The following is a 25853-nucleotide window of genomic DNA, read 5'->3' on the forward strand; positions in this document are numbered from 1 at the left end:
GGAGGCGGAATTGCAGTGAGAAGAGATTATGCTACTGCACTCCAACCTGGGTGACAGCAAGATTCCATCTCAAAAAAAAAAAAAAAAAAAAAAGACTATTTTATTGTGAGAGTTAGGTACATCTCAAGTCTTAAAAAAAATATTTAAGGCATTATTAAATGCCATGTATTATAATAGCTACCAACTTCCAAGGCATTTGTTATCAAGTCTCACATCTCCTACCAGCATTTTAATTCTCTTTTCACTCCTCTTCCATGTCCCTCACTGTGATTTCTTTTTGTTCATTTCTCCTCATCTCCTACCTGATTCCCCAACTGCTTTCACAGTTGAGTCAGATGATGTCATATACCAAATTAAATTCCAAACGACAAAACTTTTTTTTAAGGAAACCATAAAAGTACTAGAAGAAAGCCAGAAATTCCATTTACCATAATGAAAAATCCAAAACCCATAAGATAAAAGATAATGAATTCAATTGCATAAAAATCAGCTCCAGCTGGGTGTGGTGGCTCACGCTTATACTCCCAGAACTTTGGGAGGCTGAGGCCAGAAAACTGCTTGAGCCCAGGAGTTCAAGACCAGCCTAGGCAACTTAGTGAGACCCCCACCTATAGAAAAAATAAAAAATTAGCCAGGTGTGGTAGCACATGCCTGTCGTCCCAGCTACTTTGGAGGCTGAGGCGGAAGGATTACCTGAGCCCAAGAGGTCAAGGCTGCAGTGAGCCCTGATTGTACCACTGCACTCCAGCCTGGGCAACAGAGTGAGACCCTATCTTCAAAAAAAAAAAAAAATCATCTTCAGATAAAGCAAAATTTTTGCATGACAAAACAGAAACTAAAGCAAACAAATAAAAAGCCACCAAAAATGAACCAGAAGATAACCCAAAAATGTGAACAAGTTTACCATTCAATCACATAAAAAGGACCAGTTACATACCCATAGAGTACACACATGCACAAACAAAATTAAACACACACCAAAAAATACACATATATACACAAAGAGCTCCAAAAACTCTCTCTCTCTCTCTCTCTCTCTCTCTCTCTCTCCATATATATATATATATATATATATATATATATATATATATATATATTTTAGACAGGGTCTCTCTTCATCTCCCAGGCTGGAGTACACTGGCATGATCTCAGCTCACTGCAACCTCTGCCTCCTGGGCTCAAGAGATCCTCCCACCTCAGCCTCCTGAGTAGCTGGGACTATAGGCTCATACTAACACTCACAGCTAATTTTTGTATTTTTTTTTTTCTAGAGATGGGAGTTTCACCGTGTTGCCCAGGATAGTCTTGAACTCCTGAGCTTAAGCAGTCCACCTGCCTCAGCCACCAAAATTGCTGGTATTACAGGCCTGAGCCACCACGTCCAGCCAAAAACAATTTTAGAAAGACAAAAACCCAAAGAAAAATGGGCAAAGGATATGATCATGTAGTTCACAGAAAAGGAAATACAAACACCTGTTAAATATATAATAGAATACTTAATCTCATTCATAATAAGAGAAATGCAAATTAAACACTAAGAAACCATTCTTTTACCTACCATATTGGCCCAAATCCAAAAGTTTAATAACATGCTCTGTTGGTGATGCAGTGGAAAAACAAGCATGTCCCTAACATTGCTGGTGAGAGTACAAATTAGTTCAGCTCCTGAGGAGTACAATTTGGCAATCTCTATCAAAATTACAAATGCATATTCCCTTTGACCCAGTAAGTCAATTTCTGGGAATTTATCCTACAGACATACTTGCAAACATTCAAAAATGACAGTTCAAGGTAACTCACTACAGCTCTAATAGTGAATGGAAGAAAACAAGCGCAATGTCCATCAACAGGGATTGAATAAACAAATTATGATAAATCCATAAAATGTAACACTATATACCTATACAATTTTAATGAGGAAGCTCTCTATGTGTGGAATGGGAAGGTATTTTTGTTATGCAAAAAAGCAAGGGCACAAATAATAAGAAAAGAATGATATCTTTTTTATAAATGACAAAGAAATAATCTATATTTAATTTGCTTGCTTATACATATAAAATTTTAGAAACTCTGAAAAAATACAAAAGAAACAAGTAATAGTTACCTTTAGGGGTTGTCATGGGAACAGGGAAGATAGGGAACAGAATGGAAAGAAAACTCTTCATAATCTTTCATCTCTCTTAATTTTCAAATCATATGGGAGTATTACCTATTCAAAAAATGAAACTGATAAACAATAAATAAATAAACCTCCACTCACAGAGTATTAGGATATTTTAAAAGTCAAAAAAGCACAATTAAGTTAGACCTGCATGCCCAAAATAGGGAAGAGAAGGCTGTGAGTGGGAAGGAACTCACATGGACCAGGCAAGAATACAGCAGGGGTGGGGGAGTTTCTATGCATTTTGGACTGAGACTGAAAGGAAAATTACACAACTTAACATATACAACCCAGCATGCTTTTAACAAAAGGACTACAAGCCCCTCATTGGCCCATTTTCTTTCTTGGCCATTCCTTCACTTTCTGGAGGTCATGGTAGCACATTTCCCAAGTCCTCTTGTTTTCTGCCTTTGCTCCAGTCCTCGCTGCTGTGTCTTGCTCACCTCCCTCCTCCCAGCTCCAGCACTCTGTTCTATATTGTAACAAACCTCTCTCACTTCACACCTCTGATATCCCACAACTCACTTGTAACCTCATTCAACCTTCCTTCTCTCAGATCTTGCTGGCTTCACAGCAGGCGAAGCATGGTGCCCCCTTGAGATTATCAGTGAACAAAAGAACCAGATCAAACAGAAACAGGGTCCAGTTTCACCAAGAAAATATAAGCAAGAATCCTTTATCATTTCTCTTTATCCAGCATTCAGTTGTGCAAAAAGAGGCCTTGGACACAAGATTTTAGGGGTTGTACAAGAAACAGCCATCACACACTGCCTCTTTAAGGTTTCCAGCTCTGCCCACTGTCCCAATGAAGGGGTGAGCCTGAAGGGAAACACTGGAACCAGTCAGTCATGCTCCCGACCTTGGCTGATTGGACCAGGGATCAACAGGCACCCTACTGAAGGGTGGCCATCCATAGGGGCCAGCACTCTATCACGTTAGATTGGGGCCACCCACCTTCCAGCTTCTCACAGTATCTTTGGATCCCAATTCTGACATTCAAAGTTACTGATTCTAGACTCCTCCCAGGTTCAAGTTATCTAAAGATCTGACTACTACGTCATCAACTGCCATAGTCGCAGCAACCCTCATAGAACCATGGACAGAGGACCACAGTATCCCATTAGAGAATAAAGATATGCCATTTAGTCTATCCATTTTATAATACACAGCCTTTTAAATACAGTTTTCTGGATTACATGTATATAAAAGATAGGTTAGCAAAGTGTTGTTAAATACATGCATTTAAAGACTTCAATTAAAAGATAATAATGCATTTTTCTCAGCGTATTATTTCTTTTAAGAAGCCTCTAGAATACTCAATAGGTTCCCTTAAACAGAAAAAAAAAAAAACACGCAACCCTGGATATTATAATGTATTGTGAATATCCTTTTCAACCCACTACCAAAAGCTACTATGAATGTAAATTTCTGTTTAGCCTAAATGCATACCAAGTTCTATATTGACGGAATCCAAATGAATGAGATGTTATTATAGGTGAAATATAAATACTGGATTATCTGACACCACACACACAAAATCAACTTAAAATAGATTGAAATGTAAGAGCCAAGACTGTAAAACTCCTAGAAGAAAACACAGGGGAAAGGCTTCTTGACATTGGTCTCAGCAATGATGTCATGGATATGACACCAAAAGTACAGGCAACAAAAAGAAAAATAAACAAGTGGGACTGCCTCAGACTAACACACTTCTGCACAGCAAAGAAATCAATCAACAGAGTAAAAAGGCAACTTATAGAATGGGAGAAAATATTTGCAAACCATATGCCTGATAAGAGGTTAATCTCCAAAATATATAAGCAACTCCTACAACTGAATAGTTAAAAAAAAAAAACCTAATAACCCAATTACAAAATGGACTAAGAACTTGAAGACATTTCTCCAAAGACAGCATATAAATGACCAATGAAAAAAAATGCTCAATGTCACTAACCATCAGGGAAATGCAAATCAAAACCATGAGTTATCACCTCATACCTGTCAGGATGGCTATTATCAAAAAAACAAAAGACAGGCCAGACACAGTGCCTCATGTCTGTACTCCCAGCACTTTCAGAGGCCAGGGCAGATGAATTGCTTGAGCTCAGGACAACACGGTGAAGCCCTATCTCTACAAAACATACAAAAATTAGCCAGGCATGGTGGTGCATACCTGTGGTCCCAGCTACTTGGGAGGCTGAAGTGAGAGACTCCCTTGAGCCCAGGAGGCAGAGGCTGCAGTGAGCTGTGATCACACCACTGCACTCCAGCCTGGGTGACAGAGTGAGATCCTGTCTCAAATTAAAAAAAAAAAAAAAAGACAAGTGTTGGTGAAGATGTGAAGAAATGGAACCTTTGCATAGTGTTAGTGGGCATGCAAAACTGTATAGCTTCTGTGGAAAACAGTATAGAAGTTCCTCAAAAAATGAAACATAGAACTACCATATGATCCAGCAATCCAACTTCTGGGTATTTTATCCAAAATATTAATAACTGAAATCAGGATCTTGAAGGGATACATTAGCACTCTTATGTTCATTGCAGCAGTATTCACAATAGCCAAGATGTGGAAACCACCTAAATGTCAATCAACAGATGGATAAAGAAAACATGGTATATACATACAATAGACTACTACCCATCCTTAAAAAAAGGGAGGAAATTCTGCAATATGCAACAACATGGATGAACCTTGAGGACATTATGCTAAATGAAATAAGTCAATCACAGAAAAAAGAAGACTGCATGATTCCACTTATGTGAAGTATCTAACAGTTAAGTTCATAGAATCAAAGAGTGGAATAGTGGTTGCCAGGGGATGAGGGGAGAAGGAAATGAGAAGTTATTAATCAATGGGCATAAAGTTTCAGTTAAGAAGGATGAATAAGCTCTAGAGATCTGCTGCACAACACTGTACCTACAGTCAACAATAATGTATTGCACACCTAAAAATTTAAGAGGGTAGATGTCATGTTAAATGTTCTTACCACAATAAAATAAAATGTATAAATAAATAAATAAATAAATAAATAGTGCCAAGTGTATGACATAAGTAGAAGTTTCATCCCTGTTGGTAAAAACACAAATTGACAGAACTACTTTGGAAAACTGTTGAGTGGTATCTACTAACACTGACCATGAACATACTTTATGACCCAGTAATTCCACTCCTCAGCATGTACCAACGGACATGGGTACATTCACCAAAAGACAGACAAGAATGTTCATAACAACACTATTCAAAATAATTAAAAACTGCAAACAACCCAAATTTCCAGATTAGCTTTTTAAAATTTTGCATATCCAAACAATGGGACACTGTATAGCAATGAGAACGCCCAAACTGTTGCTACATTAACATGGATAAATCCAACAGATATTGTGTTGAACAAATGAAGCAAGGATATTTTGAGCAATATGCTATATGATTCCATTTACACAAAGTTTTAACAGGGGCAAAACTAACTTCTGCTGCTAGAGGACAGGACAGTGTGCAGCTGCCCTTGGTGAGAGAAAGGGTACAAGTGGTGACTGGGACCAGCAAGAGGAGAGGTTTCTGGTTCTGGGTGCCAGGAATATTCTATATCCTAACCTGAATAGTGATGACACTGCTGTGTTCACTTTGTGATAATTAATCGAGCTGGACACTTTGGATTTGTGCACTTTTTTGCATGTATGTTCTATGTCAACAAAAACATTTATTTTAAAACATTTAGGAAAAAATGTCTGCAATTAGTCTTCAAAGCATCAGGTACCTGAACTGCTGCCCCAAAGTTAGAGGGACCCTTAATTTCTATCATTAGCTCCTGACATGTCCAAATGATTCTTTGGCCACTTGTTAATAATGGAATCAAAAGGCACTAATCTCATTATCGCCTGTCAGCAGGCACTGTCAGAATGCTGTTGGCCATTAGTTGCCTGCTGCTACAGTCAGTGACTTGCAAAGCACCCAAAAGGAGACAAAAAATTACCTGCAGTTTAGTTTTTCTGTCTCATGTACCTTTCACCAACCCCATGCCAAATCCTTCACAGCATAAACCACATGCTGCCTTCTTCAAGAGACCACTCCAGACCTCACTAGCCCAACAAAACTCCTATTCTTTGAACGATTTCTGCATTTATTCACTCACTCATCTACCCATCCACACATCCACCTAAACATTCACTGAGCACCCACCATGCACCAGGCTGTGTCCTCAAAATACAAAATTGAGTAAAACATAATCCCTTTCCGGAAGGTGGTCATGTTATTGTATGGGGAAAAAGACACAAAAAAAGGCTTAGAATGATAGACACATACATGGAGAGCAGTAGAAACACAGGAGAGGAACATGTAAGCCAGTTTTTTCTAGGGGGGAGGGAGAATAAGGAGACAATTCCTAGCAGAGGTCACTCACGCAATATGCCATGAGGAATGAGTAGAAACTGGCCAGTCAAGTGAAGATGCAGGTAGCTCCTAGCCTAGGGAACACCATGAGTAAAGGCACAGAAGCAATAAAAGGCCTATGGGAAGCAGGGGGTGGCAGGGGAAGGGGCTAGCTGTGGGAACAAGCAGCCCATATTGTCTTAGAGTAAAGTCTGAATGAGGGCAGGGAAGAACAGGCGAAAAACAGATCACACAGGTCCTTGTGAACCATGTGAAGGACATGAGACTTCATCCCAGAGAGGAAGGACAGTCCCTACGGGGGGGCTGGGAAGGGGAATGACCACATCAAGTCTGTCATCAAGGAACTGTGTGGGAGACAGAACTGAGGGCAGAAGAGGCAGGGAGGCATCAACCATAGGCCTGCTAAAACAGGAGGACAGCCTGAACCAGAACACCTCTAGTGGGGATGAAGAGGGGACTAATTCAAGAACTGTTTAGGTGGTAAAATTGGGACTTAATGACTGATTTGGTGCGAAATGAGACTGGGGAAGGAGAAAGAGAAGTTGATGAGAACTGACGGATGGGTGACAGCAATTAAAAAAATACAAGAGGAGGAGAAAGCTGATGGTGGGCAGGAGAAAAGGCAGTGAGGTCAGCATTAGCGGCTGATACAGTTTGGATATTTGTCACCGCTAAATCTCATGTTGAATTGTAATTCCCAATACTGGAGGTGAGGCCTGATGGGACATGATTGGATCATGGGGACGGTTTTTAATGGTTTAGCACCGTCTTCCTTGGTCATGATAGTGAGTGAGTTCTCATGAGAGTTGATCATTTAGAAGTATGTAGCAGCTACCCCTTCTCTCTCTCTTCCTTCTGCTCCCAGCCATGTGAAGTTCTGGCTCCTCCTTTGCCTTGCACTATGATTGGAAGGTTCCTGAAGCCTCCCCAGAAGTGGAAGCTGCTGTGCTTCCTGTACAGCCTGCAGAACTGTGAGCCAATTAAACCTCTTTTCTTATAAATTACCCAGTCTCAGGTATTTCTTTATAGCAACATGAAAATGGACTAATACACAAAATTGGTACCAAGCAGCAGGGCATTGTCATAAAGATACCTGAAAATGTGGGAGCAACTGTGGAAATGGGTAACAGCCAGAGGTTGGGAGAGTGTGGAGGGATCAGAAGAAGACAGAAAGATAAGAGAAAATTTGGAACTTCCTAAAGACTTGTTAAATTGTTGTGACCTAAATGCTAATAGTTATATGGACAATGAAGTCCAGGCTGAGAAGTTCCCAGATGGAAATGAGAAACTTATTGGGAACTGGAGCAGTCACTTTTGTGATGCTTTAGCAAAGCACCTGAGTACAAAGAGCCTGCCCTAAGGATCTGTGTAACTTTGAACTTGAGAGTGATGATTTACGGTATCTGACAGAAGAAATGTCTAAGAAGCAAAGTGCTCAGTATGGCCTGGCTGCTTCTAACAACCTATGCTCATATGCACAAGCAAAGAAATGATGTAAACTAGAAATTTATATTTAAAGGGAAAGCAGACCATAAAAGTTCAGAAAATTTGCAGCCCGGCCATGTGGTAAAAAAGAAAAGCCCATTTTCAGGGGAGAAATTCAAGCAGGCTGCAGAAATTTGCATAACTAAAAGGAAGGCAATTGCTAATCGCCAAAACAATGGGGGAAAGGCCTTGAAAGCATTTCAGAGACCTTTGTGGCAGCCCCTTCCATCACAGGCCTGGAAGCCTAGGAGGTCAGAATAGTTTCATGGGCCATGCGCAGGCCCCCTGCTACCCTGCACAGCCTCAGGATGCTGCTCCCTGTATCCCAGCCACTCCAGCTCCAGTCATGGCTAAAAAGGGCCCAGGTACAGTTTGGGCCACTGCTTCAGAGGCCACAAGCCATAAGCCTTGGCAGTTTCAACGTGGTGTTAAGCCTGTGGGTGCACAGAATGCAAGAGTTGGGGCTTGGGAGACTCCACCTAGATTTCAGAGCATATATGCAAAAGCCTGGATGTCCAGGCAGAAGCCTGCTGCAGGGGTGGAGCCCTCATGGAGAACCTCTACTAGGGCAGTGCAAAGGGGATATGTGGAGTTGGAGCCCCCACACAGAGTCCCCAGTGGGGCACTGCTTAGTGGAGCTGTGAGAAGAGGGCTACCATTCTCAAGAACCCAGAACAGTAGATTCAGCAAGAGCTTCCCCCCTGCCCCTGAAAAAGCTGCAGATACTCAATGCCAGCCCCAGTAGCTGTGGGAGCTGAACCCTACAAAGTCACAGGGGCGGAACTGCCCAAGACCTTGGGAGCCCACCCCTCACATCAGTGTGATCTGGATGTGAGACAGGGAATCAAAGGATACTATCTTGGAGCTTTAAGATATTTTTTAATATATATAAATTTCTGGGGTACATGTACAGAATGTGTAGGTTTGTCACACAGGTATACACATGCCATGGTGGTTTGCTGCACCCATCAACCCATCATCTACATTAGGTATTTCTCCTAATGCTATCCCTCCCCTAGCCCCCCACCCCACAAAAGGCCCTGGTGTGTGATGTTCCCCTCCCTGTGCCCATGTGTTCTCATTGTTCAACTCCCACTTACAAGTGAGAACATACGGTGTTTGGTTTTCTGTTCTTGTGTTCGCTGAGAATGATGGTTTCAGCTTCATCCATGTCCCTGCAAAGGACATGAACTCATGCTTTTTTTATGGCTGCATAGTGCAATGACTTATAATCCTTTGGGTATATACCCAGTAATGGGATTACTGGGTCAAATGGGATTTCTGGTTCTAGATCCTTAAGGAATCACCACACTGTCTTCCACAATGGTTGAACTAATTTACACTCCCACCAACAGTGTAAAAGTGTTTCTATTTCTCGACATCCTCTTCAGCATCTGTCGTTTCCTGACTTTTTAATGATTGCCATTCTAACTGGTGTGAGATGGTATCTCATTGTGGTTTGGATTTGCATTTATCTAATGACAATTGATGATGAGCTTTTTTTCATGTTTGTTGGCTGCATATATGTCTTCTTTTGAGAAGTGTCTGTTCATATACTTCACCTGTTTTTTGATGGGGTTGTTTTTTTCTCATAAATTTATTTAAGTTCTTCATAGATTCTGGGTATTAGCCATTTGTCAGAAGGATAGCTTGCAAAAATTTTCTCCCATTCTGTAGGTTGCCTGTTCACTCTGATAATAGTTTCTTTTCCTGTGCAGATGCTCTTTAGTTTAATTAGATCCCATTTGTCTATTTTGGCTTTTGTTGCCATTGCTTTTGGTGTTTTAGTCATGAAGTCTTTGCCCATGCCTATGTCCTGAATGGTGTTGCCTAGGTTTGCTTCTACGGTTTTTATGGTTTTAGGTCTTATGTTTAAGTCTTTAATCCAACTTGAGTTAATTTTTGTATAAAGTGTAAGGAAGAGATCCAGTTTCAGCTTTCTGCATATGGCTAGCCAGTTTTCTCAGCACCATTTATTAAATAGGGAATCCTTTCCCCATTTCTTGATTTTGTCAGGTTTGTCAAAGACTAGATGGTTGTAGATGTGTGGCATTATTTCTGAGGCCTCTGTTCTGTTCCATTGGTCTATCTCTCTGTTTTGGTACTAGTACCATGCTGTTTTGGTTACTGTAGCCTTGTAGTATAGTTTGAAGTCAGGTAGCATGATGCCTCCAGCTTTGTTCTTTTTGCTTAGGATTGTCTTAGCTACACGGGCTCTTTTTTGGTTCCATATGAATTTTAAAGTAGTTTTTTCCAATTCTGTGAAGAAAGTTAATGGTAGCTTGATGGGAAAGGCATTGAATCTTTAAATTACTTTGGGTGGTATGGCCATTTTCATGATATTGATTCTTCCTATCCATGAGCATGGAATGTTCTTCCATTTGTTTGTGTCCTCTTTTATTTCCTTGAGCAGTGGTTTGTAGTTCTCAAAGAGGTCCTTCACATCCCTTGTAAGTTGGATTCCTGGTATTTTATTCTCTTTGTAGCAATTGTGAATGGGAGTTCACGCATAATTTGGCTCTCTGTTTGTCTGTTACTGCTGTATAGGAATGTTTGTGATTTTGCACACTGATTTTGTATCCTGAGACTTTGCTGAAGTTTCTTATCAGCTTAAGGAGGTTTTGGGCTGAGACAATGGGGTTTTCTAACTGTACAATTCTTGTCATCTGCAAACAGAGATAATTTGACTTCCTCTTTTCCTAACTGAATACCCTTTATTTCTTTCTCTTGCCTGATTACCCTGGCCAGAACTTCCAATACTATGTTGAATAGGAGTGGTGAGAGACAGCATCTTTGCCCTGCGCTGGTTTTGAAAGGGAATGCTTCTGGCTTTTGCCCATTCAGTATGATACTGGCTGTGGGTTTGCCATAAATAGCTCTTATTATTTTGAGATACGTTCCATCAATATCTGGTTTATTGAGAGTTTTTAGCATGAAAGGCTGTTGAATTTTGTCAAAGGACTTTTCTGCATCTATTAAGATAAACATGTGGTTTTTGTCATTGGTTCTGTTTATGTGATGGATTACGTTTATTGATTCACGTATGTTGAACCAGCCTTGCATCCCTGGGATGAAGCCGACTTGATCATGGTGCATAAGCTTTTTGATGTGCCGCTGGATTCGGTTTCCCAGTATTTTATTGAGGATTTTCACATCAATGTTCATCAGGGATATTGGCCTGAAATTTTCTTTTTTTGTTGTGTCTCTGCCAGGTTTTGGTATGAGGATGATGCTGGCCTCATAAAATGAGTTAGGGAGGATTCCCTCCTTTTCTATTGTTTGGAATAGTTTCAGAAGAAATGGTACCAGCTCCTCTTTATGCCTCTGGTAGGATTCAGCTGTGAATCCATCTGGTCCTGGACTTTTTTGGTTGGTAGGCTAATAATTGCTACCTCAATTTCAGAACTTGTTATTGGTCTATTCAGGGATTCAACTTCTTCCTGGTTTAGTCTTGGGAAGGTGTATGTGTTCAGAAACTTACCCATTTCTTCTAGATTCTTTAGTTTATTTGCATAGAGGTGTTTGTAGTATCCCCTGATGGTAGTTTGTATTTCTGTGGGATCCGTGGTGATATCCCCTTTATCATTTTCTATTGCATCTATTTGATTCTTCTCTGTTTTCTCCTTTATTAGTCTAGCTAGTGGTCTATCTATTTTGTTGATCTTTTCAAAAAAACAGCTCCTGGATTCATTGATTTTTTTGAAGGGTTTTTCGTGTCTCTATCTCCTTCAGTTCTGCTCTGCTCTGATCTTAGTTATTTCTTGCCTTCTGCTAGCTTTTGAATTTGTTTGCTCCTGCTTCTCCAGTTCTTATAATTGTCATGTTAGGGTGTCAATTTTAGATCTTTCCTGCTTTCTCTTGTGGGCATTTAGTGCTATAAATTTCCCTCTACACACTACTTTAAATATGTCCAGAGATTCTTGTACGTTGTCTTTGTTTTCATTGGTTTCAAAGAACATCTTTTTTTTTTTTTTTTCAAAGAACATCTTTATTTCTGCCTTCATTTCATTATTTGCTCAGTAGTCATTCAGGAGCAGGTTGTTCAGTTTCCATGTAGTTGTGCGGTTTTGAGTGAGTTTCTTAATCCTGAGTTCTAATTTGATTGCACTGTGGTCTGACAGACTGTTATGATTTCCATTCTTTTGCATTTGCTGAGGAGTGTTTTATTTCCAATTATGTGGTCAATTTAAGAATAAGTGTGATGTGGTGCTGAGAAGAATGTATATTCTGTTGAATTTGGGGTGTAGAGTTCTGCAGATGTCTATTAGGTCCACTTAGTCCAGAGCTGAGTTCAAGTCCTGGATATCCTTGTTAATTTTCTGTCTCATTGATCTAATATTGATCTAGTGGGGTGTTAAAGTCTCCCACTATTATTGTGTGGGAGTCTAAGTCTCTTTGTAGGTCTCTAAGAACTTGCTTTATGAATCTGGGTGCTCCTGTACTGGGTACATATATATTTAGGATAGTTAACTCTTCTTGTTGCATTGATCCCTTTAGCATTATGTAATGGCCTTCTTTGTCTCTTTTGATCTTTGTTGGTTTAAAGTTTGTTTTGTCAGAGACTAGGATCGCAACTGCTTTTTTTTTTTTTTTTTTTTTTTTTGCTTTCCATTTGCTTGGTAAATATTCCTCCATCCCTTTATTTTGAGCCTCTGTGTGTCTTTGCACATGAGATGGGTCTCCTGAATACAGCACACCGATGGGTCTTGACTCTTTATCCAGTTTGCCAGTCTGTGTCTTTTAATTGGGGCATTTAGCCCATTTACATTTAAGGTTAATATTGTTATGTGTGAATCTGATCCTGCCATTATGATGCTAGCTGGTTATTTTGCCTGTTAGTTGATGCAGTTTCTTCATAGCATCCATGGTCTTTACAATTGGTATGTTTTTGCAGTGGCTGGTACTAGTTGATCCTTTCCATGTTTAATGCTTCCTTCAGGGAGTCTTGTAAGGCAGGCCTAGTGGTAACAAAATCTCTCAGCATTTGCTCGTCTGTAAAGGATTTTATTTCTCCTTCCCTTATGAAGCGTAGTTTAGCTGGATATGAAATTCTAGGTTGAAAATTCTTTTCTTTAAGAATGTTGAATATTGGCCCCCACTCTCTTCTGGCTTGTACGGTTTCTACTGAGAGATCTGCTGTTACTGTGATAGGCTTCCCTTTGTGGGTAACCCGACCTTTCTCTCTGGCTGCCCTTAATATTTTTACCTTCATTTCAACCTTGGTGAATCTGTCAATTATGTGTCTTGGGGTTGCTCTTCTCAAGGAGTATCTTTGAGGTGTTCTCTGTATTTCTGAATTGAATGTTGACCTGCCTTACTAGGTTGGAGAAGTTCTCCTGGATAATATCCTGAATACTGTTTTCCAACTTGGTTCCATCCTCCCAGTTACTTTCAGGTATACCAATCAATGTACATTTGGTCTTTTCACATAGTACCATATTTCTTGGAGGCTTTGTTCATTTCTTTTCACTCTTTTTTTCTCTAATCTTGTCTTCTCACTTTATTTGATTGAGTTGATCTTCAATCTGTGATATCCTTTCTTCCACTTGATCGATTCAGCTATTGATACTTGTGTATGCTTCACGAAGTTCTCGTGCTGTGTTTTTCAGCTCCATCAGGTCATAAATGTTCTTCTCTAAACTGGTTATTCTAGTTAGCAATTCATCTAACCTTTTTTTCAAGGGTCTTAGCTTCCTTGCATTGGGTTAAAACATGCTCCTTTAGCTGGGAGGAGTTTATTATTACCCACCTTCTGAAGCCTTCTTCTGTCAGTTCATCAAACTCATTCTCCATCCAGTTTTGTTTCCTTGCTGGAGAGGAGTTGTGATCCTTTTGAAGAGAAGAGGCGTTCTGGATTTTGGAATTTTCAGCCTTTTTGCGCTGGTTTCTCCCCATCCTCATGGATTTATCTACCTTTGGTCTTTGAAGTCAGTGACCTTCGGCTGGGGTCTTTGAGTGGACATCCTTTTTGTTGATGTTGATAGTATTCCTTTCTGATTGTTAGTATTCCTTCTAACAGGCCCCTCTGCTGCAAGTCTGCTGGAGTTTGCTAGAGGTCCACTGCAGACCCTGTTTGCCTGGGTATCACTGTCAGAGGCTGCAGAACAGCAAAGATTGCTGCCTGTTCCCTCCTCTGGAAGCTTCGTCCCACTGGCTGCAGTGGCCTTGTTGAGCACCTGCCAAATGCCAACCAGAGCTCTCCTGTATGAGGTGTCTTTTGGCCCCTACTGGGAGGTGTCTCCTGGTCAGGATACACAGAGGTCAGGGGCCCACTTGAGGAGGCAGTCTGTCCCTTATCAGAGCTCCAACGCTGTGCTGGGAGATCCATTGCTCTCTTCAGAGCTGCCAGGCAGGGACATTTAAGTCTGCTGAAGCTGCGCCCCCCAACTGCCCCTTCCCCCAGGTGCCCTGTTGCAGGGAGGTGGGGGAAGTCCCTGACTAGGGCTACTGCCTTTTTTTGAGAGATGCCCTGCCCAGAGAGGAGGGAATCTGGAGAGGCAGTCTGGCAGCAGTGGCCTTGCTGAGCTGTGGTGGGCTCTGCCCAGTTTGAACTTCTTGGTGGCTTTGTTTACACTGTGAGGGCAAAACCACCTACTCAAGCCTCAGCAATGGTGGATGCCCCTCCTCCCACTAAGCTTGAGTGTCCCAGGTCAGGCTCAGACTGCTGTGCTAGCAGCTAGAATTTCAAGCCAGTGGATCTTAGCTTGCTGGGCTCCATGGGGGTGGGATCCGCCAAGCCAGACACTTGGCTCTCTGGCTTCAGCCCACTTTTCAGGGGAGTGAATGGTTCTGTCTCACTGGCATTCCAGGCACCACTGAGGAGTGGGGAAAAAAAAAAAAAAAAAACTCCAGTGGCTAGCTCAGTGTCTGCCCAAACGGCCACCCAGTTTTGTGCTGGAAACCCAGGGCCCTCGTGGCATGGGCACCAGAGTGAATCTCCTGGTCTGCAGGTTGTGAAAACTGTGGGAAAAGCTCAGTATCTGGGCCGGAGTGCATGGTACAGTCCCTAATGCCTTCCTTTGGCTACGAGAGGGAGTTCCCCAACCCCTTGCACTCTCCAAGTGAGGTGATACCCCCTCCTTCTTCGGCTCACCCTCCTTGGGCTGCACCCACTGTCTAATCAGTCCCAATGAGATGAACAAGGTACCTCAGTTGGAAATGCAGAAATCACTCGCCTTCTGCATCAATCTCACTGGGAACTACAGACTGGAGCTGTTCCTATTTGGCCATCCTGAGCTTTAAGATGTAATGACTGCCCTTCTGTGTTTCAAACTTGCACTGGGGCCTGTAGCCCCTTTCTTTTGGCAGATTTCTCCCTTTTGGAATAGGAGTATTTACCCAATGCCTATACCCCTATTCTGTCTTGGAAGTAAATAACTTGTTTTTATTTTACAGGCTCATAGGCAGAAGAGACTAGCCTTGTCTCAAATGAGACTCTGGATTATGGACTTTTGAGTAAATGCTGGAATGAGTTAAGACTTTAGGGGACTGTTGGGAAGGCATGATTGTATTTCAAAATGTGAGAAGGACATGAGATTTTGAAGGGGCCAGGGGCAGAATGATATGGTTTGGATATTTGTCCCCACCCAATATCTCATGAATTATAATCTCAAATGCTGTGGGCAGGGCCTGGTAGGAAGTCATTGGATCATAGGGGTGGTTTCTAATAGTTTAGCATCACCTCCCTTGGTCGCCATAGTGAGTTCTCATGAGATATGGTCATTTGAAAGTGTGTGGCACCTCTCCCTTCTCTCTCTTCCTCCTGCTTCCAGCCATGTGAAGTGCTGGCACCTCGTTTGCCTTCCACCGTGATTGGAAGCTTCCTGCAGCCTCCCCAGAAGCAGAAGCTGCCATGCTTCCTCTACAGCCTGCAGAAGTGATTAGTGAGCCAATTAAACCTCTTTTCTTTATAAATTACCCAGTCTCAGGTATTTCTTTATAGCAGTGTGAGAACGGACTAATACAGCAGTTTTAAATATGAGGTGCCTGAAGGGACTTCAGGGAATATGTCTAGCAGGACAGTTAGACACCTGAGTCTGGAAGTCCTGGAAGAAACCTTGGCTCAGGTAAAGACTCATCAGTGCATACTAATAACTGAAGCCCCAGGGTGGATAAGATTACAGAGTACAATTGTGAAACTGACAGATAGCCAAGGACTCTTGGTAATACCAACATTGAGGGGAGGGGAAGAAGAAGGGCCTATGAAGATGACAGAAAAGGAGTGAGAAGAAAGGTACTCGATGAGCCAGGAAAATGATGCCAAAGCAGTGTGGAGTTTTAAAACATGAGTGACTGACCAACAGGCCCAAATGTAGTGGCCATGGGTTCAGAAAGGTTAGAAATGAGATCATTCCACTGGGCTTGGCAATTAGGATATCACTCACACCTTTAGTAAGAGAGTGCAAACTTCAATTAAGCTCTAGCAACACAGCAGATTACACTGTATAACCTATATCACAACACTCTTAAAGAAATCTGGATAAAACATAACTCTCCCCTAAAATCTTAATACATAGAAGAGCATTGAGAGAGAGAGAAAGAAATTACCAAGTAAGGGGAAAAAAAAGACTAAAATCAAAGCCTATACCACAGGAGCCCATGGTAATATCAGACCTGGATATAAGCCCTAGGATCTGGGTGTTTAATGCCTCCAGAGGGATAGGGCATGCTGCTTTGAGTTCACACAGTATGGGGAACTGGAACTAAGAGCTCTGCATAAAGCTGGATATCTAAGGGCTACCCAATATATTAAAAGGAGGACAAAAGAAACTCTACTAGTCCAGGAGGCATGCTGTTTCTCAAGTCTCTGGGCAGAAAAAAAAAAAAGGCCTTCTGCAAGAAACAAAAACCCCAAGCCTGTTCTATTAGTGTATGTAAAGTCATGGTATTTGAACTCCAAGCTGAAAAATTGCATAAAACTGGTATTAGATCTATGAAACTCCTAATTTTCAAAAATAGTGATCCTTCCAGAACCCAAGACCTGTGACACACCTCTTAACAAATATAAACTCACAGTTAAAAAAACAAAATAAAAATTATAAACCACACAAGGAAACAAATCACTATGAAAAGAGTCAGCTAATCAAGTAGAACTGGATGTTATTTTTTAAATCTGAAACAAGTTAAAAAGGCATAGGAACCATTAGGAAATAAGACACAAAGGGGGAAACATTTTTAAAAAGAATAAATAGAACATCTTAAAAAACAGTCCTCAAAATTAAAATATGATGGATGGGCTCAACAGAATATAAGATACAACTGAAAAGAAAATTTGTGAATCATAGGCTAAAACTGGAAAAAATGACCCAGAGCTCAGCATGGGGAGATAAAGAGATGGAATATATAAAATAAAGATAAATTGCCAGGAGGACATAATAAGATCCATCACACATTCTAATAGGAATTCCAGAAAAGAATAAAGAGAAATAGAATATGACAATAATCAAAAAGAGAACAGCTGAGGATTTTCCAGAACTGGGGAAAAATAAATAAATACATGAATTCTTAGACTGAATAAAGTCATTTAGACCTAAGTATTTTAAATAAAACAAATCCATACATTGATATGTAATATTATAATGAAAAACCTGAAAGGAGAAAAAACATCTTTAAAGCAAATAGAAAAGATTATCCTCAAAGGAATGAAAGACATACAGCAAACTTCTTACCAGTGACAGTAAATTCCAGAAGACAACAAAATCTGTATTAGTCTGCTGGGGCTGCCATAACAAAATACCACAGCCTGGGTGGCTTAAGGAACAAACAGTTCTGGAAGCTAGAAGTCCATTTACTCACAGTTCTGGATGCTAGAAGTCCATGATCAATGTTGCCGAAAATCTGGTTTCCGATGAGGGCTCTTGGCTTGTAGATGGCTGCCTTCTTGCTGTGTCCTCACATGGCCTTTCTTTCCTCTATGCTTCATAGAAAGAGATAAACCTCTGGTGTCTCTTCTGCTTCTTATAAAGACACTAGTACTACGGGATCAGGGCTCCACCCTTATGGCCTCATCTAAATTTAATTACCTCCCTGAAGCTAGGGCTTCAACATATAAATTTTAGGAAGAAACAATCCAGTTCATAACAGAATAGTATCTTCAAAGTGTTCAGAGAAAAATAGCTATCAGCTAGAATTCTGTACCCAGCTAAACTATACTTAGCCTTCAGCAAGAAAGCCAAAGTAAAGATATTTTCAAATAAAGTTATAAAATTCCTACATCTAAATAATCACTGAAAGATGTACAAAATTAATACTGTACTTGGCAGAAATTGAAACTTAAAAGAGTGAATAGAAGAAGCAATATATCAACTGAATTGGTAAAACAGTCACTCAACAAATATCTATTGAGCACTCTCTCCTATGTGGTAGGCATTGTTCTATCTGCTGGGGATGCCAGAAAGAATAAAACAAAGCCTGTGCTTTGTTACATACAACCTGGTAAATGGCGATAACTGCACTGAAGAAAAAAAAAGCTGAAAAAGAAGACAGGGAATAAGGGTAGAGTTTTTATTCCATGTTGTTAAATCTATATAAGTGTTGATTGAGTATTAAAAAATAATAACAAGCCAGGCACGGTGGCTCATGCCCACAATCCCAGCACTTTGGGAGGCCAAGGCAGGTGGATCACGACGTCAAGAGATCAAGACCATCCTGGCCAACATGGTGAAACCCCGTCTCTACTAAAAATACAAAAATTAGCTGGGCGTGGTGGTGCACACCTGTAGTCCCAGCTACTCAGGAGGCTGAGGCAAGAGAATCACTTGAACCCGGGAGGCAGAGGTTGCAGTGAGCCGAAATTGTGCCACTGCACTCCAGCCTGGCGACAGAGCAAGACTCCATTTCAAAATAATAATAATAATAACAGTGGGAATGTTAAGAGTTTAAAAATAAGGTATTCTAGATCTAAAGACTAAAGCAACAGGGATCATTTGGATCAGAGAGGATTAAGAGGCTCAAAACTCAGTGCTGGGGAAGCAGAGTCAAGTCTCCAGATCTTTCCATATTTTCCCTCTCCCATCCTCAGTGTGCCAGCTATCAGACCTCACAGTGGTCAGATAACTAGAGTCCCAAAAGTCTCTTGTAGACTTGACAGAATCTAATGGAAAAGTAGAACCATCTCTTACTTGTATCTCTTCTTAAAAGCAAAGGTACCTTTCCCTGAAGCCTCTTAGCAGATTTTCCCTTGTGCTCACTGATCCAAACAGTGTTACGTGCCCATGACTAAACCAGTCACAAGCGAGGGGAATGGGATCCTAACATCGGTCTTTAAATAATCCAGATTTAACCGCCAGAGTTGAGTATAAGGTAGAGAAGTGGAGATGTCCAAACAAAAATCACAGCTTTTCCCAGCAAGGATGAAAGAAATGCCTACCAGGAAGATCACACCCAATGTTCACTCCATTTGTCTGTCATCTGCCTGAAAACTCACCACACAGTTGTGACTACATGACACCTTAATCATATCTCCATACAATGTGGCAGAACACTGGAAATTTTTTAAAAGAAACTTATGTTAACCTAATTCCCTCTATACATCCAACTCCTTTAACCAAAGCCCATAGCATGTGCTTATGAGCCACACACATGTTAATTGACCTATATCTCTACTACACTAAGTCAGTAACCAAACTATAAAGATAACAGGACCATCCAACTATTCTCAAATCAGTCCTTGAAGATGGCAGATCTGAACACTTCCCATGCAGTAGCCCAAACCATGGGGTCAAATTATGCAGGTATTTAAATCTTTCTAGACACCCCTATCCAAACCCTCTCTCTTCAGGCTATATAGCCACTTCCAGATTAGCTGAAATGTCAGAGAAATGTGCCTTTGACTAACTACCATTTTCAAATTATTTCAACATTATCAGATTAGAGGCAGGTTGTATAAATGACTGGCTAAAGTGGATTAAATACTTTCATTGCTACAATGAAAAAATGAAATTATGATAATAGAATTTTAGGGCCAAAAGGGACTTCTCAGAGTATTTAATATGACTCCCACATTTTACAGATGCGACTTTGTGCAAGTCGGTAGTACCAGGACTGGCAATTTGACAAAAGAAACCTTTTAAATATGTTACCATGCTGTCCTGGGAACAAGAGCATATACATTAATTCAGCAGTTCTCAGATTGCTCCTGGGCCCGCTGAAGCTCGTCTAGGAGTTCTAGCACTAAAAACCCCACTGTTAAATACAGTTAACATAAACAGTTCAGATAAATACACTGAGGTTATGGTTTCCCACATCACTATTTAGATGTACGAAATAATTTTATGATAGTTCCTTCCTCTACTCCCCGCTCAAACCTATTACATCACAACCAGTCCATATAAATTCTAGAAATTATATTCATATTGAAAGCACCCCAAGAAAAAAAAAAGAATATGAATCTCATAAGGTAAATAAGGGAAGCCTCTGGTTTCTCTCCTGTCCACCACTGTATCCCCAGGTCCAGCAGAGCTCCTAGCAGGGAAGTCATCAATAAAGGTATTTAAGTAAGTAAATAGATCAGTGTAGAGCTTTTAACCTTTCAAGATACTTTCAAAACTATTACCTCAAACCCACAGTCTCTTACAATCTAGGAAGAATCCATTTATTTACTTCCATTTTATAGATGAGGAAAAAGAAAGTGACTTAGTGACTTGCCTAACGTCATGTATCTCTAAGTAAGGGCAAAATTGGGACTAATGCCTGGCTTTCCTCATTGGTGTTCCAGCTATTGGGCCATGAGTGCAAAACAGCACTTTTTAAACTGAAAATGGCCATATAAATATAAGCTATTGCTAATATACTGTGTACACCCCAAAGCAAAGCAAAAGTCTCCTGTGGGTTATCTGCTTACTTTATTATCCATGCCGCTTCAGTCTATCAGCCTGGAGAACAGCACTGGCCATGCCTTCAACAAAACTGCCTCCATATACATGAGCTACCCCGTCAGCAAAGACATTAAAATGTGGTTTCTCACTGGCAAGCTGAGCGCAGCTCACCTCACCAGTCTCCAAGTAATCCTGAGTAACTTTTGTAGCACCTTGATCTGATTTGTGCTAAAACTAATCCCTTCAGCTAAGCACAATCAGAAGGAGAAAACAATTGTGTGATTCGTCTGCAGGCACTCCAACTTGGATCACTTTCCAGCTCATTTTAGCTGGGTAAATAATAGCTTGATATGTAGCACCTGCTAAGTGAAATGAAAATGGAAAATGTTTCAAAGGATTTTTGCTTAATGTCTTTATACCACTGTAAATGTATGAAAATTTTATATCTGGGTTTTTATTGCTGTTGATTGCTAAACTGACAGGGGAAAATAATCCAAGCTGGCACATTAATGAAACATGATTTTTTTCCTAAGTTCTTTTTCTTTTATAACAAAGCTAAACTCAATTAAATGGTAAAAGCCACTACAACTTTTAACTCTTGAAGGACTGAACAGTAAGATATCAGATTTTTTTATATGCTTTTTTAGCCACTTCTCCCTTGTCTAGGAAAGCCAGTGCTTTTTTCTGACATAGTGGCATGCCCAAACCTAGCCGTAGGTTTTCAGGTTTGACCTCTCAACACACTACTTTGTTGCTTTTCAAATAAATGTGCTTTCAGAGCCTTCAGAAACATGTCTACCCATTCCAGAGAGCTATGACAATACAGAGAAAGAGAGAAAAAAGAAAGAGTCCCAGGAGTTGTGGGCATATGCCAGGAGAGGCCCCACAGAGAAGAGACGTGCCCTCAAGAAATAATGCCAACATTAATCCAAGTCTCTGAAGTGGGTTGAGCCCCACCAGTAACAACAAAGAGGAGCCCAGCACCCTTCCCACAGTGCTCTCTCACACAGATATTTATGAAGGGGTTGCCTCAGAAGCCCACATTCATCCAAGAGGTGGTATCAGTGGTGGAATTAGTCACACCTGCCAGTGAATAGCATATAACAGCTGTACAGACACAAGTGAGTTATTGGTCTTGGGCTACAATCTCCCAGGAAGCAAACTATGCAATTTCTGCTGCTTCCAGGCCAATTGAAAGGAACTTAAACTTGCAAATGATTAAGTGTCTTAATTGTGTCATCTTAGAACATTGCATTACCATAACCAATACCAAAAGGCTGGGAGAAACCCAGCTGAGGCATTCAGATGCCTGACCCTAAATTTTAGCAACCATGACACTTTTCATCCCACTTCTCCCTCCTCTTCAGATCCTATACACAGGTTCTTACTTGCCCAAAGCAAGCTAGTTAGTAGAAGAGGCAGCCCTGGAAACCAAGGCTTCTGACTCCTAGTCCAGGATTCCGTCTTACCACAGTGTTCTCTTGTTTTTATATAACAGGAAAGGGAAAACTAGGAGAATAAGTATATGTTTAATTAATTTCTCCTAACATTTAATTTTATGAACACAGCCTGTATTTACAAAGTACCTGCCGAAAATCCAACCCTATGCAAGATGCTGGAATTATATAAAAAGAAACATAACATGCAGTAGGCATCCTCAAGGAAGTTATGTTCTGAACCAGGAGGCAAAACTTACATTACACTAACAACATTCATTCAACAATATTTATTAACGCACACTATGAGCAAAACATTGTGCTAAATGTCTTCAGAGAAACTATAATAAGACAGCAATTCCCCTCCACGAAGGAGGCTATAACTGGGTGAAGCTGGGTTGAAAAGGACCTCAAAAGCTACCCAGTAAGCTCTTCACACTCAGCCATACCCTGGCCAAGTGACTCTGGTCATGCTTCCCCTAAAAAGACTACAATTTGTCTACTTTCGAATTAAAACGTATGGCCCAGAATTGAATACGATATCCTAGGTGTAGCCTTGCTCCTTTTTCAAGATAATGTGCTTGTGTCATTGAACCTACAACTTCATGGGCTTCTTAAACACTCAAACAGATATTTGAAGACGCCAAATACAACCATGTTTTCTCATACATCACCCCTATTCTGGTACTTTGCTTTAACAAAGCAAAGTGGGCCCAAGTGCAAGTGTAATCTTCTTAAATTTTATCTCTTCTGATTTGTCCCATAAGTTCTAACTGACAAAATACTGGGGGATCATGATTCTATTACCTGATTCAACTGTCCTTTCCAGCTCTGTGTCCCACAAATATAATACATGTGTTTTCTGTATCTTCACCTAAGTCACTGGTTCTTTTGCCAAGAATCAGGCACAAAACCAAGTTCCTCCAAACCAACATAGCTCCATTTAGGTGCCCTCTTTTGATAGAGTTGTTTGGCAAAAATCCAGTTTTGAATGTCTTCCTGAACTTTAAATGCTTGGTGCTTAACACATTTTCCTTATCTGTTAAGTCAAAAAACAAACAAAAAAAGGAAGATCATTTGGCCTGATCTATTTGCAACGAACCCAAGACTGGCTCCTAAACAACTGCTGGTCACTATCCATCCCTGTGATAATTGGTATTAGAATCTCACTCCAGATTCTAAAAGTAATCGTTAGTTAGTAGGGGGATGCCAGAGAAAGGAAATAGGCCACAGTTTGGCCTAGCATAGAGCACTTGCAGGGAATATTGGAAAAGGTGGCTGGAGGAAGGTAAGGACACCTGAACGTGGAAGGCCTTGATGCCTGTGCTGAACTGATCAGACTTAACTCTGAAGGCAACAGAAAACAGTGCTTTGGAGCAGAGTAAGGGTACGATTAGAACACCTAGAAGAAAAAAAATAACTAATAGCAGAGGACGAGAGAGAGAAGACAGCAGCTAGAATTACAACGATCAGGCTCTTAGATGGTTCAGGAAAGAGGTTGAAGTAACTTGATAAATAGTAAATGAGAAAATCAGAACATAAGCCAATGATGAAGGTATAATCTGGTGACTGATAGGTAGGGAAGGAAGCAAGGGAAGGAGAAGTCACTGACCATGATGAGGCCCCCCATGGGATGTCATTTACTAAACAAAGGAAGGCCAGAGGAGTAGTGGCCTCTTAGAGTAAAGGAAAAGATAAGTTGGTTTGGATGGAGTATTTCTGAGGTTCCAGAAGGATAGCCAATGTCTAGAGCTGTCCAGAAGTCAACTGGAACAGTGGAACTGGACCTTGGGAGAAAGAGAAAGTGGGGCTGAAGACAAAGTAATGGAAATGTCTGTATTTTGGAGTTGATAGGAAAAAAAGCAGCCAGAAAATTACCCGGGGAAGAAATGGCCAGCAAACTGGATAGAGATGCATTAGAGAAGTCAAAAGGAGAGAAGCTTTGAAGAAGAAAAGTGTGCAAATGGTAGAGTAGTCAAGGAGAAGGCAGAGAGAGAAATTGCCATTGGAGTTTGTGCCTAGAAAGCCATCTGAGGCCTTTAAGAAAGTATTTTAGCCTTAGCAGTGCTTCTTAGACTTTCATGTGCCATTAATCACTTGGGAATCTTGTTAAAATGAGGATTCTGACTCAGTAGGTCTGGAGTGGGGCCCACGTTTCAGCATTTCTAACAAGTTCCCATGAGATACCCATGCTGCTGGTCCACAGATCACACTTAGAGGACCAAGAGTAAGGAGTGAATGGGAGGTGAGCATGTGAAGAACACGAGTGGACATAACTCTTTCAGGAAGTTTGGTAGAGGAGAAGAGGAGAAGGAATGAGCAATGAGATAGATAATATAAACTGTGAGTGCTGTGGGAATCAAGAATCAAAAGAAGAAAGCATTGATACTGCTGTGTTTTAAAGAAGCCCTCCATCCTAAAAGCTTACCCAGAGAACTTTGATAAGTGTGTTAAGGAAATCCAGTACATGATTTCAGTTCCTTACAGGATCTCACTCTGTCACCCAGGCTGCAGTGCAGTGGCATGATCTCAGTTCATTGCAGCCTTGACCTTCCAGGCTCAAGCAATTCTTCCACCTCAGCCTCCCAAGGAGCTGGGACCACAGACACATACCACCATACCCAGCTAATTTTTAAATTTTTTGTAGAGACACGATCTCGCTATGTTTCCTAGGCTGGTCTTAAACTCCTGGTCTCAAGCCATCCATCCGCCTCGGCCTCCCAAAGTGCTGGGATTACAGGCATGAGCCATTGTGCCCAGCCTCCTCTGTCCTTTAACCATACATGACCCCAATGATTTAGAGTTTAAAACTAAGTAGGAAGTACAGAGTTTCACAATGAGGTTGACCAGCAAAAAAATAACATACCTTTCCATGACTTTATTTATTGGCTAGTAAAATATCCCACTTTTTAGCCCCATTCCCTGACTAGAGGGCTCCTCCCACAGTGCAGTTCTCGCTCATACTTCAGCACCTCCAAGTCATCTACACCTGTTTGATTAGGACTTAGCCTTTGTTGACAGACTTTATCTTTGAAAATGCCCTCAGCTGTGCCAAAAAGAATAAGTTAAGCAAAGGATTAACCAACACACTCTCACTGATGCAGTCAAACCGGCACCCAGTTAAGAGGCCAAGAGCAACAATTTCAGGTAAGCACCCTCCATGAATGGCTGCCAAGCTGCCCAGGTAATCCCCCAGTGAAAGAATGCAGTATTCAGCCCCTGTTCTGACAACTGCCTTGGTGCCTTTAAATGGAAACTCTATTCTTCAAGGAACTTTCATGGAATCTTGACACAACCTAGGAAACAAAACCATTCCCCCAAACCCACAAAGAACCTCCGACCTGCCAAGGTCATGTGACAGTTCTGAGACAAGTCAGGACAGCATAGAGAATCTCACCATCTGGGTGGTACCAAAGCTTTTGCTTCTAGAGTTGAGTAGAAAATCTTTGTGGACTATTTCCATTCCTTGGATCAGTCAATCAAAATGATCAAATGAATTTTTGAGAGAGAGGTTGCCAGAGAGAGGACCCAAAGGATATTAAAATAAAAAGACCACATGATCCTAAATG

The 25853-nt window shown here is 40.9% G+C and overlaps 1 protein-coding gene across 10 annotated transcripts in view; it reads right to left on the bottom strand.

The window, feature by feature from the left end:
* LRMDA (leucine rich melanocyte differentiation associated) overlaps positions 1–25853 on the bottom strand; it is a 1127800-nt gene that overhangs the window by 975039 nt on the left and 126908 nt on the right. For 7 of the 10 annotated variants that reach the window (XR_008510804.2, XR_008510805.2, XR_008510799.2 and 4 more), the window contains exon 3: positions 2105–17949. The exons of 2 other annotated variants lie outside the window; for them this stretch is intronic. The gene's annotated coding sequence lies outside the window, so the exon portion shown is untranslated. The remainder of the gene's footprint in view (positions 1–2104; positions 17950–25853) is intronic. One more of the 10 variants, XR_008510800.2, reaches the window with a different exon arrangement.

The sequence above is a fragment of the Pongo abelii genome, chromosome 8 (genome assembly GCF_028885655.2).
Source record: "Pongo abelii isolate AG06213 chromosome 8, NHGRI_mPonAbe1-v2.0_pri, whole genome shotgun sequence".
In the NCBI taxonomy this organism is placed as follows: domain Eukaryota; kingdom Metazoa; phylum Chordata; class Mammalia; order Primates; family Hominidae; genus Pongo; species Pongo abelii.